The 7,534-nt window shown below is 46.7% G+C and overlaps 1 long non-coding RNA gene across 1 annotated transcript in view; it reads right to left on the reverse strand.

Annotated features, from left to right (window-relative positions):
- Positions 1 to 488, reverse strand: part of LOC139275017 (uncharacterized) — a 34,338-nt gene extending 33,850 nt beyond the window's left edge. Inside the window, exon 1 of the long non-coding RNA XR_011595655.1 lies at positions 415 to 488. This is a non-coding gene — a long non-coding RNA (uncharacterized lncRNA). The remainder of the gene's footprint in view (positions 1 to 414) is intronic.
- Positions 489 to 7,534: the final 7,046 nt, after the last annotated feature.

A 7,534-nucleotide genomic window follows, 5' to 3' on the forward strand; every position in this document is an offset into this window, starting at 1 on the left:
TGGCAATTTTGCTATTTTGGTTTGTCATCTGTTAGTAATTTTTGATTTCTTGAAATAAATTGCTACGTATAAAAAAATTAAATTGTTTGTACACAGATGGCACTTTTTAGTTCAAACATTGCACCTAAAGTACAGGGTTTTCTCCGAATGTATCATTACGGTGCGTAGAATATTATTAATTGACACTAATGAAGCATCTCCAAGTAAGAGACATCATAGATTGCTCCAAAGGAAGTTGCTTTGCCAAGTACTCAGTACATTACTGTTATCGATCTCCCCATTATTTCATGTACTTCTGAAATGCAAGCTCTGGTTTAAATACACAAACTGAGAAAGCCTCAAGAATAGGATCCTGTCTCCAGCAATAACTGACAGCCAGATTTATGGAGTCATTGGAATCAGAATTTCAGGTACCTCTTAGACTTCACTGGTGGAATTTCTCTTTCAGGTTGCACATCTATTGGAGTACTTGTTCAGCTGTATTCTTAGCAATGAAAGAAAAATGAATTAAAAGTATGTCACCAGCAAACCCAACCATCACGCAATAAATCTTTCTATTGTGCTGATTGCTGAACCTTATTTCTTCCATACTTTCAGATGCTGTTGTCCTGAGCTCTTTAAACTGGTCAAGTTTCATCAGTTGCTCCCGATAGCACTGTGTGAATGAGTCAGTTGATGTGACACTGATCACCGAACAATGTTATAAAGATGAACTTTGTCGAATGAATGCACTTTGTCCTTGATATTTTGCCAAAGTTTTCACACACTGCATATTTCCGGGCAATATTGGCATTTGCTAATCGGTAGATCTATAAAAGCTAAGGCTCCACAATTACTGCAAGTGACCATTGCTGACTTTTGCCTTTAGATCACAAACCTACTGCTCAATAAAAAACACTTCAAAGAATCTAATGTTGCACTGTTTATGCCCGCAGATCACTAAAAATTCATAGTGTAGCTGTATTTTGCATGTAAATGCTGCACAGTCGCCAAACTTGCGAAAAATTAGTTATCAATAAAAGTATCATTAAGAATATTAGCTTTGCATGCAGTGAAGTAAATTATACATTCTCAGCATACCACCTAAATTTAACATTAAGATTGTTAGAAAGATGTGGTAGAGTGCTGGTGAACAGGCCATGCCACAGAACTAACCAAGACTTTAATAGACCACTGTATGGAAAGAGTATGGAAGAGCAAGGTTTTACTTTCTACAAAAAGGTGATCTTGTTTCTAATGAAACTTTGCAACTGATAAAGCCTGAGTGCAATGCAAAAGGGCACATAAAACAAAATTCATTATATGCGTTTAATTTAAAACTGCTGCCCAGAGCACATCACAGACTACAAGCGGAGGAATTTTTGAGATTAAACCCCAACACCAGCCTAAAAAAAAGCATCTTGAAACATCACACCATCATCCCTGTAAACCTTTAAGCATTTCTGACACAATGTTTCTAATAGTGATAAACACCTAGATTTGACAGTGAAACAATAATAGCAAACAAATCTCAAGCACTATGAAAGATAAGAAGCACAAAGAACAGACCACTCACTGTCCCGTGGATGTTGCTGGATAAAACTCCTTAGGGATGAAGGAAACAGTAACCCATGAATCTTTGTTGAATTTTCAGCAATTTCTGGCAACACCATCTTCAGAACTTTCCTTAATTGACAAGTATACCTGTTTGTTTACAGTTGTTTAACACTTTTGTTGCATATATGAAATAAATTGGATTTCTCAAAGGATGTAACAAAAGTCTAAAATAAGTTTAAACCTAGTTTAAGATTGGCAGAAATCTGATTTGTGGCAATGTTATGCCACAGTGTAACTTGTCACAATGTCACTGGGCTTTCAGCTGAAGTCCCTAAAAGTGAAAGACTGACTAAAGTATGCTGCTATCTGCTACATTGATAGATACAGGGCTAAAAATTTGATTCCACAGCACCCATTGTTTGGGCGCTACGGGTTCTGTTTTGGGTCGAAAATGGCATCGGCGCCGCCACACTTCAGGTGCGGGCCGCACCAGATGTCATCTTGATGAGGGCAATAGTACCACTGCTGGGAACATGCACCAGAAGTATCCAAAATAAACAGACCATGGTATTCAATGCTGATTTAACAACAAAGCTGCCATTTTCGCCCTCAATACTGGAGCTAACGCCCTGTTTTCAGCAGCTGCAAGGACGCCTACCAGCAATATTTAAAGGGATCATCAACCACTCTTAGGTGAGTTACTGATTAATTTCCACTAGCTCTCTGTATGGTTGTGGAAGTGTTTGGAGCTTTCCAGAGTTGTTTAAAGTTGGTGAGGTGACAGGGAGTAGTGCTGCAAGTGGAGAAGGACTTGCTTCTGGCTTCAAGGGTTCTGGTCAGACCACTTGCTCCCAGTGATGGGTGCTCTAGTTGTCATCCTCTTGGCCTGCAGTATTACAGGGAGATGGAGCAGAGGCAGCTAAGAAGAGGACAAGCTGCTGGCAGAAGGATGAGGAAGAGAGGGAGGAGGGCTCTCCGCAGCAGGCCTTACTCACCTAGGGTCCGCCAAGAGCAATTCTCTTCTCTTACCTCAACCTGAGCCAGGAGCAGGAGCCAGGAGACGCCTGTGATTTACAAAGGAGTTGCTCACAGAACTCTGCCACCATTTGCAACCAGACCTGCAGCCTCACTCCAGGGCACGGACAGTGCTGCCATTGGCTGTGAAGGTAACCGTGGCCCTGAAATTCTTCCCGTCATGATCCTTCCAGGCTGGAGCAGGCAACATCTGTAACATCTCACAGTTCGAGGTCCACAGCTGCATAGGAGAAGATACAGAATATCTTTATGCCAGAAAAGAGGACTTGATGGTCTTCTCTCTAATGAGAAAGAGGCAGGTGGATTGTGCACGTGGCTGTGCCAGGTTAGTGGGCTTCCCCATGATACAGGGCGGCATCGACTGCATTCACATGGCTTTGTGGGCACCACATCTAAATGCACCGCAGCCACAAAGGTTATCAGTCACTCAATGTGCATTGGGTGTGTGATCATGCTCAGCACACCATGATGGGGAATGCCGAGTATCCTGGTAGCAGTCATGATGCTCTTATTCTGTACCAGTCGACTGTTCCCTCAGTCATTGATCCACAAAGACAGGCCAGAGGGTGGCTTCTAGGCAACAAGACAATCCACTAACCACCTGGCTCAGGACTCTGCTCTACAAGCCAGCTACATGTGGGCAACATGAGTACAGTGAGAGCCACATGGAATCTGATAAAGTAGCCCATTGGCATTTTAACAATGTTTCTGCTGCCTGGACCGCTCTGAGGGAGCCCAGCAGTACTCACCAGAAATAGTTTCAAGTTTTATTGTGGTCTGTTGCATGCTCCACAACCTCGCCATCATGAGGGCACAGCCCTTGCCACCAGGCATACAGAGAAGGAGGAGGAAGGGAAGGAAGAGGAAGCTGAAGAAGAGGATGAGGAAATGGAAGAGGAAGAAGTGGATTGGAGAAGCCAACCCAAACAGTTCCTTTCTTCCTAAGCTGTCCGTGATCGACTCATCCAACTGCGGTCCCAGTGACCACAATCACAAATCCCCTTTCAACAACAGTCCTACACCTTACCTTCCCTCTGTCACTGACCATCACAGTATCCTCGGCCACTATGTTGAAATAAAAGCCACCACAAAAGGAACTTTATTCATCAATCCATCCAATAAAACATAACTTAGTGAACTAATCACCCTTGTGCCCACCATTAGCGCCTGTCTTCAGTGTGTCTTTAGCTGTTCTCGTGCTCCTACAAAGTGCTACCCCAGCATGCAGCATGGCTGGTGGAAGGCTGCTGACATTCAGTTGGGGAAACTGCAGATTGAACACAAAGTGATCAAAATAAAGGTTTGTCATGTATCTCACATTACTGTACATAACTGTATCTTACCATACTATACATGACTGTAACTAATTATGACCTGCAACCACAAGCATACATTACCACCAGGGGTGCACTTGCAGGATACACTGCATACCTGTTCCACACAGGTATATAAAGACAGGTCTCAGACAAGTGTGGCATTCGAGAGCTGTGAAATAAAGGTGCAGGTCCTGAGTGACCTTGACTTCAGCATGTGCCTCGTGTGAGTCTGTACTGCAGGGACAGGACTTTACAGTTGCGATGAGTTACAGGATCACAGAATCCACAGAATGGCGACCAACGGCTCAGATGAAAAATACAATGCTGGAGATAATTGGGAGGACTTCATAGAAAGGCTCCAGCAAAGCTTTGTAACCATAGACTGGTTAGGCGACGATAAGGCAGACAAGAGAAGAGCCCATCTCTTGACCAGCTGTGGCTCGAAAACATACGCCTTCGTGAAGGACTTGCTGGCACCCGAGAAACTTGCAAGCAAGTCATTTGAAGAGTTGAGCACACTGGTAAGAGACCACCTGAAGCCAGCGAGCAGCCTACACATGGCCAGACACAGGTTCTAAAACTACAGACGCTGTGTGGGCCAGAGCATACCTGACTTTGTGGCAGAACTTCAGAGGCTGGCTAGTTTATGTGAGTTCTCCGATGAACTAAGGAGAGAAGTAGTGAGAGACTTTTTTATTGAAGGAATAGGCCATGCAGGCATATTCAGAAAGCTCATAGAGACCAAGAACTTGACCCTAGAGGCAGCAGCACTGGTTACACAGACATTCTTGGCAGGAGAGGAAGAAACGAGGTTGATCTACACTGCGGGTATGACAACTAACAAAACATCGGAACAAGGGGTTCACAGCGTGAAACAAGCCGCTACCCCCACACACAGACAAATGCAGGAGAGCAGGCCCTCAAGTGCAGGCAGTGGCACCAGAAGCCATCAGTGGCACATGAATGGCTGTTCACACCTCATCAACCCACAATGCAAGCAATCAACTACAAACTGAGAGAAGCTCAAGAGAGATCAGCCAGACGCAGCTCATCCTTCGGAAACAATGGAAGCGGTCTGTGCTGGAGATGTGGGGGAAGGCACTCGTCAAGGGGGTGTCGATTTCAGCATGCTGTTTGCAGAAACTGCATCTATACAGGGCATCTGGCCTGCATGTGCAGAAAAACAGCAACTCGGCTGGTATACGAATCGGAAGGGCCGGAAAGCAGACCAGAAGACAGTGGGGACAGTGCCCGGGACACCAAGGAACAGCGGGTCAACACGATCAATGTCCACTGTTCTTACAACAAGACGCCTCCAATAATGATGAGGGTCCGACTCAACGGGATACCTGTCAACATGGAACTGGATATGGGAGCGAGTCAATCTCTCATGAGCACACAACAATTTGAACAGAGGTGGCCGCACAAAAGCAACAGACCAAAACTCACAAGGGTCGACACCAAACTAAGGACCTATACGAAATAAATCATTCCAGTCCTTGGCAGCGCCATGCTCTCAGTCACACACAAAGGGACAGTGAACCGACTTCCCCTGTGGATTGTCCCCGGAGATCTCCTAGCACTGCTGGGGAGAAGCTGACTGGCGAAACTAAATTGGAAATGGGATGATGTTCACGCCATGTCATCTGCTCAACAGTTCTAAGTCGATTTGAACATCTCTTTCAGCCAGGGTGGGCACCTTCAAAGGGGCCAAAGTCAAAATCTACATCACACAGGATGCTAGACCAGTCCATCGCAAGGCTAAAGCTGTGCCCTATGTGATGAGGGAAAAGATTGAACATGAACTGGACAGGCTTCTGCGGGAAGGCATTATCTCACCTGTGGAACTTAGCGACTGGGCAAGTCCCATCGTCCCAGTCATGAAGCCTCATGGATCCGTACGAATCTGTGGGGATTACAAATCAACCATAAACAGAGTCTCCCTACAGGACCAATACCCGCTGCCCAGAGCGAAGGATATATTTGCCACATTGGCTGGAGGAAAACTTTTCTCGAAACTAGACCTCACATCTGCGTACATGATGCAAGAACAGACCAAAGAGTTTAAGCTACTCACCACCATCAACACACATCGAGGCCTTTTCATGTACAATCGATGCCCATTCGGCATCAGGTCGGCAGCTGCTTTATTCCAGCGCAACATGGAGAGTCTGCTCAAGTCCATCCCGGGGACGGTTGTGTTTCAAGACGACATACTTATCACGGGCAGGGACACCGACTCCCATCTCCGCAATTTGGAGGAAGTACTAAAGCGGTTGGATCGGGTAGGCCTAAGAGTTAAGAAATCCAAGTGTCTCTTTCTCGCGCCAGAGGTTGAATTTTTGGGCAGAAGGATTGTCGCTGATGGAATCCGCCCAACAGAATCCAAAACCGAAGCAATTCATCTGGCACCCAGGCCACAGAATGTCTCAGAACTGCGCGCCTTTCTCGGACTACTCAATTACTTTGAGAACTTTATGCAGAACTTGAGCATGCTGCTGGAGCCTCTCCACGTGCTACTCAGAAAGGGGTGCGATTGGTTTTGGGGGGACGCCCAGGAACGCGCCTTCAATAAGGCACACAACCTTCTATGTTCCAACAGTGTTTTGGCTTTTTTTGATCCAGGTAAAAAACTAGTTCTTACATGTGATGCGTCAGCATACGGGGTCGGGTGCGTTTTACAGCATGTCAATGGTGCGGGTAAATTACAACCCATAGCTTATGCCTCCAGGTCACTTTCGCGGGCGGAGCGCAGGTACGATATGGTGGAGAAAGAGGTGCTCGTGTATGTGTACGGTGTCAAAAAGATGCACCAATACCTTTTCGGGGCCAAGTTCGCGTTAGAAACCGACCACAAGCCCCTCACGTCCCTGCTACCTGAGAGCAAGGCATTAAACGCCAACGCCTCAGCGCGCATTCAATGGTGGGCACTCATGCTGGCACCTTATATCTACACAATAAGGCACAGACCAGGCACAGACAACTGTGCCGACGTGCTTAGCAGGCTACCCTTGGCGATCACGGAAGGGTCTGACAAACAGGACTGTGAGATAGCCATGGCAATCAATGCCTTTGAATCCACAGGTTCGCCCATGACGGCTCGCCAAATCAGAGCCTGGACGACCAGCGACCCCACGTTATCCTTAGTCAAACGATGTGTCTTAACTGGTGACTGGGCAGAGGCTCGTGATGCCTGCCCCGAGGAGATCAAACCTTTCCATAGGCGCATGCATGAACTATCACTACAGATAGACTGCCTGATGTGGGGCAGCCGAGTAGTTATCCCTCTGCGAGGCAGAGAGGTATTTGTCCGGGAGCTCCACCGCGAGCACCCGGGGATCGTTCTCATGAAGCCAGATCCCACGTCTGGTGGCCTGGTATTGACGTGGACTTGGAGCTCTGCATCTGTCAGTGCACCATTTGTGCCCAACTCAGCAATGCCCCCAGGGAGGCCCCCCTGAGCCCCTGGCCCTTGCCCACCAAACTGTGGTCGCGGGTGCATGTAGACTATGCGGGCCCATTCATGGGCAAAATGTTCCTCATAGTCGTCGATGCATTTTCAAAGTGGATCGAATGCACCATTTTAAGCTCGAGCACCACCTCCACCACTGTGGAGAGCCTTGGAACCATGTTTTCAACGCACGGAA

This window comes from Pristiophorus japonicus, chromosome 10 (assembly GCF_044704955.1).
Source record: "Pristiophorus japonicus isolate sPriJap1 chromosome 10, sPriJap1.hap1, whole genome shotgun sequence".
Taxonomy (NCBI): Eukaryota; Metazoa; Chordata; class Chondrichthyes; family Pristiophoridae; genus Pristiophorus; species Pristiophorus japonicus.